Raw genomic sequence first — 5727 nt, 5'->3', positions numbered from 1 at the left:
CGAACTTTGAATGCTCAAGTACACAAAACACATCAGCAATCCTATCAAGGCTTTCAACTAGGATATACAAAGATCAACTATAGGGTGTCCTCGATATACAAAAGGTATGTGAGGCCCAAATATGTAGATGAAAGGAAATAATGCCACATAGTGAATAGGAGATGGTAACTCAAATCTCCAGCTTCACTTCCCAAAGGTATAAAGTTCTTTGGGGATTAGCCAAGAGTGACAAGATTATACTTCCAAGAGATGTGTCTTTCGATTCACCTCTCAATATTTATACTCTACCAAAACACGAGAGTTGAGGTCATCCCAAGGGGTGATCAAATCTCTAAGTAGGCCTCCTAAAAATAAAATAAGTCCACTTATTTCTTGTGTACTCAAGATCACCCAAAGGTGCAAGAGGAGTGAATATGTAAGTGGCCTTAGAGTTTAAAAGATACTTGTTCTTTCCCAATGAATCTTTAAATTTTTTAATCTACAATTGAAGACACACATGTTTAGCATGCAAATTTCTTTCTAACTTACAACATTTTCAACATAATAAATTGAGAGTTCATCAAAAAAATTAAATCAAGCATCGTCAACATAAGAAATCGATAGGAAAACGAGCCAATTCCTTTATGCATTCAAGATTGAATGAGTGTTCTTTTTAAGCACCAAACTTGAGTGTTAAAGATTCATTCCAATGAAAGAATTTAAATTTCCTTTAAGCATTCAAGATTGTGTTTTAGCATGCATTCCAATGAAAAATTTATATTTTAGTTCACGACATTCAAGATTTGTCAGTTTATTAAGACACTCAAGATTGAATTTGATTATTTTAAGTTTGAAGGCATTCAAGATTGTGTTTGGATTTTGAATTTAATTGCAACATTCATTAAAAGACAAATGATTAATCATTCAAGTTCATTCCTTCCTAATTTAAAGTCCTCCCATGTTTTCTTCCTTTCTGCTTTCCACAAGCTTGCAATAAATGTTTTTGATTAAAACTCAAAGATCTGGATCATGAGTTAATTTTTTATGAAAGTACACAAATTTTTTTATTAAAAATAGAATTTGGAACAAGCAAATCTGATTTTTTATTATGAGCTCTTGATAGTGTCCCAAACCTGTAATAAAATTTTCAAATTAAAATTCTATAATTTGTGTCATAAATTATTGTTTTATTATGAAGAATAATAATAAAAATGATTAAAAATAGATGTTTGATCAGATAAATCTAAGAATTTTACTAGAATCTTTTGAAATTGTCCCAAATCTTCAATAAAATTTCTACATCAAAATTTTGTGCTTTGGGGGATGAATGATTTTTTTAAAGAAAAATCATTAAAAATTCATTAAAAAAATAAACTTTTGATTAAAAAAATGAAATTTTTATTATAATCTCTAGCCATTATCCAAAACTTACAAAAACAAATTTAGATCAAAATACAATGATTTGTGGTATAAAATAATTTATATATGAAAAACCATAAACAAATTATATAAAATAGGGATTTTATCAGAAAAATCTATATAAAAATATGTGATCTCTATCTATTGTCCATAACCTTAAATATAATTCTCAAGTCAAAATTCAATGATTTGGTCTACTTTTTATGATTTTTATGAAAAAACATTAAAAATTTATAAAAATAGAATTTTGATCAAAATTTTCATGAAGATTAAAAAATCCAAAAGAATAACTCTCCATGAAGATTATTAGGAAGGTGAACATGGATGGAAGAAGAAGGAGAAGAAGAAGAAGAAGTTGTTTGTGATAGTCCCAAAGTGTCTTCCAAAGATTTTTCTGATTGTTGAGTCTCTTCCCGAAGCATCATCAAACCTACAAAAATTGAAACCTACACAAACAATATATAAATAAAAACTAAATGTAAAACAAGAAGAATGAGGCTTTGAAGCCCCACGATGGATGCCAGAAATGTGTATGCTAATTGTGGGCCTATGAAATTACCACACTTCAACATGATCCTTATATGTTAGAAACATCCCAAAATGAACATGGGATTGTTCATCTAGGATGATCCAACAAATTGACATGTTGCCTTCTAACTAATTGGATTTTTTTGTCCTCTCTCAGAGGTGAGAGATCAACAACTAGACCACTAGTACAAAGGATTTTAATCTATATGAGATGTAAGATTAAACTAGATGAGCATGTTAATATAAGAATAAAATAAGCCAATTGATCTAGATGTATGAATTTTTAATCTATATGAAATTGCAAATGTGAAAGCAATAAGCTATGAATGCAAATGATTGAGTCAAAAATTTGGCATTTGTTTGATACTATTCATGTGCATCCTCTTCTAAAAATGAGAGATTGAAGGTTTCTTATATAGAATCCTAGAATTTGATCAATGGTCAAAGATCAAACTAAATGAACGGTTGAGATTGAAGATTAGATTCAGTTAGAATAGATCATTCCCTCGTGAAAAGGGAGTTAAATGGTCACTTCTAAGTGTAATAAGGAGTTAAATGATCTCATTCCTTTTCAAATTCCAATCCACTCAGAGTTTCCATTTATGAACTAAAGAATAGTATTGGAGAAGATATTTGATTAAAAATTTCTAAATATGACCTCATACATGAATAATCTAACTAATTGAATAATTAGATTCAATAATTAGAATGAGGGTATTTAATTAAATCAAATACATTTAATTCCTCATGTATATGAACTAAAGGGGTGAATTTAGTTTAATTAAAGTACTATGACTTATAATTAAATTAATTCAATTAATAGGTTTACCTTTTCTAATTCAATCTTGATTTAGGAATTAAATAATGTAAGTGATTAATCCAAATTATGGATTTTTTGCATTTGACACTTAGGTCAAGTAGAGATTGTTGAAATCATAATTTTCTTGTACAATAGGACTTTTTGTTAGATTGATAGACCAAAATTTGTTCAGCATACCAATGTGCCAATTTAGGGGTATTACAAGACCTATGGGAAATAGGGTTGGTTAGTTTGCTAGGCTTGGATCTTAGTTGATGTTGAAGCATAAGATGGAGGTTTCTAATTTCTCAGGTAATTTAATGATTAAAGATCTGATTGACTAGATTGGTGAATTGGAAGATTACATTGAGCTTGAGGATATTGAAGATCCACTTAGATTAAGGTTGACACAAACTAAGCTAAAGGGACATGCTTCTCTTTGGTGGAAAGAACTATAAAGAGACAGAGATGAGGAAGATGAATTGAAGATCACTAGATGGAGATTAATGGTAACTAAGTTGAAGGCTAAGTTTATTCTTGTTGATTATGAACTTGAGTTGTTCAAAAGGTTGCAGAATTTGAACAAAAAGATATGATTGTGAAATATTATACCAAGGAATCCTACAAGTTGACTATTTGATCTAGACACAGAGAATTATCAAAGGAGAAGGTAGCTCGTTACATTAATGGTTTGAGATTCAATAGCCAAGATGAGGTTGATATATTGAAGATTGATTCAGTTGAGGATACTTATTAGTATGCCCTGAAGGTAGAAGACAAGTTAAAGAGGAAAATTCAAGGTAATTCTAGAGGAAAGGAGAAGCAAGATAACTCAGCAAAAGCTAAACCAAGTGCAAAAGATGAACTAAAACCTATTGATCAGAAGAGAAAGATAGGTAGAGGTGAGTTTAAGGGTACTTACTACAGATGTGGTGAAGTAGGGCATAGATCTTTTGAATGTCCTCATGGTGGGAGAGCTATTGTTGTAAATGAGGTTGAAATCCAAGATAGTCACCCTGAGCAAGGAGATAGTTTACTAGCTTGGTGGGTCTTGATTGGTGAGAGGACATTGGAATCTTGTAAAAGGACTAATTTTTTTAGGACTTTTTGTAAGGTTGGTGGTAAATTTTGCAATGTAACTATAGATGGAGGTAGTATTGATGACCTTTTTGCTGAGGAGATGGTTCATAAACTTGGTTTGAAAATAATAAGGCATCCTTATCCTTATAGGATTGGTTGGTTGCAAGGTGAGAATGCTTTTCAAGTGAGGGAATAATGCCTTGTTGATTTTTAGATTGGGCAGTACAAGGATCAAGTGTTGTTTGATATTGTGAACATGAATAGTTGTTATGTGTTTCTTGGTAGACCTTGTCAGTATGATGGTGGGATTTGCATGATTGTGTCAAGAATGTGTTTTCAATTGTGAAAGGTGGAAGGAAGCATTCCCTGATTCCTTTGCAGAATGAAGAGCTCATTAGGAGGAACTTGAATATTGGTAGCCAAGTTGAGTTGAAGGATTCTAAGAGGTATAGAGATCAATGTGGAAGACAAACATGTAGCACACTAAGGATGGATGTGAAGAAACAAAAGAAGATCAAGGGAAAGAGTGTGCAATTTGAGAACTTGGAGGATATGTATGTGAAGAACTAATTTGGGATTGATGTGTTGAATCCCAGAAGATGTTCTTCCAGCTATTAAGAACATACTTTTCAACTTGGGGTGTTAGATGCAAGAGTATCCTTGGTTGGCTTGTAATCCTACATGTTGGTGTGGTTTGACCTTGGAGTTGGAGGACTCAATCAAAGAATGAAGTGTGACTCGATCGATACTAATTTGGTTTGGTTGTTGTGTTAATTGAGTGACTCTATTAATGAAGATGTTCAATTTATACTAGGAGCTTGGCAGTAGTGTTTCCCAAGTAGCTTGGTTAGTGAAGGACTTGAAACAAATTGGTGCTTGGTTAGTGAAGGAACTTGGTTATGTTGACACTCAGCATGGTTTTCTCTAATACTCAATTTGGTCTTGGTTTTTATGGTGCCCGAGTTGTCAATGAGATGACTTTTGGTATTTAATTTGTGTATGGGTATTTAATTTGTGTTACAAATAAATTGGCTCATGCAAATATTTAATGTATGGATTTATTTTAATTTGTAATGGGCTAGGCCAACTTGTGGCTTACTTGGGTATAAATAAGGGGTTTTTTGTGGAGTCTTAGATAGGAGATTAGAGATCCATCCATCTTGGAGAAAAGGATGAAGTGTAGGAGAAAATTTTGAGAAGGGTTGGTAGTCGAGACTTGGTAAACTAGGAGATTGTTTGGTGGTCTTACAAGTACAAGTTGATATTTATTTGGGTTTTCTGCCTCAGTGTGGATCTAGACTAGCTGGGATTAGTGTGAGTTGCATCTTAAGAGATCTTGCAGAACTATTTTGTAATTTCTTTTTTTATTTGACCCTAACTTGGAAGGCCTTCTAGCTAGGCATATTGCATGTAAATAGTTGTTATATGAATCTAGTATTGAGAATTGGTATCAAATCTTGCATTGTTATTTTTTGTTGTTGTGTGTTTATTTGCAGGGATCCAGATTACCTCCAGTAGGGTTACCCTCAGATTCTCACTACATCAACTATAGTCCAAATTGATTGGAAGGCTCCATCCTGACCTAGATCTATAACCACATTTCTTTTCATTGAAGGTGTCCTTTCAATGTCACATTTGTCCATGCCAACTAGCCCCTTTTGGAAAGAGAACTCTCAGACATAGCTCCATATCATTCTCAGATCTCTTCACCTACTTTACTTAAATTTACATATGATAGCCAAAGCTTGAAGCCTCTCTAATAGTAGAAGAAGCCTAGGCATTAAAAATAACTTTTTTTAATAATTTGACTAGTCATCACAATTATAATGGCCTTTTCTGACGGCTAGCCATCACTTGCACAACACAGTTGTTTCAACAACAATATAATTACAATGGATATTCTTAATGGATGAACACCACTT

Source organism: Cupressus sempervirens, chromosome 6 (assembly GCF_028749045.1).
Source record: "Cupressus sempervirens isolate cs-2001-9-10 chromosome 6, ASM2874904v1, whole genome shotgun sequence".
Taxonomy (NCBI): domain Eukaryota; kingdom Viridiplantae; phylum Streptophyta; class Pinopsida; order Cupressales; family Cupressaceae; genus Cupressus; species Cupressus sempervirens.
The sequence above is the reverse complement of the archived record's forward strand: the minus strand, read 5'-3'. Positions refer to the sequence as shown.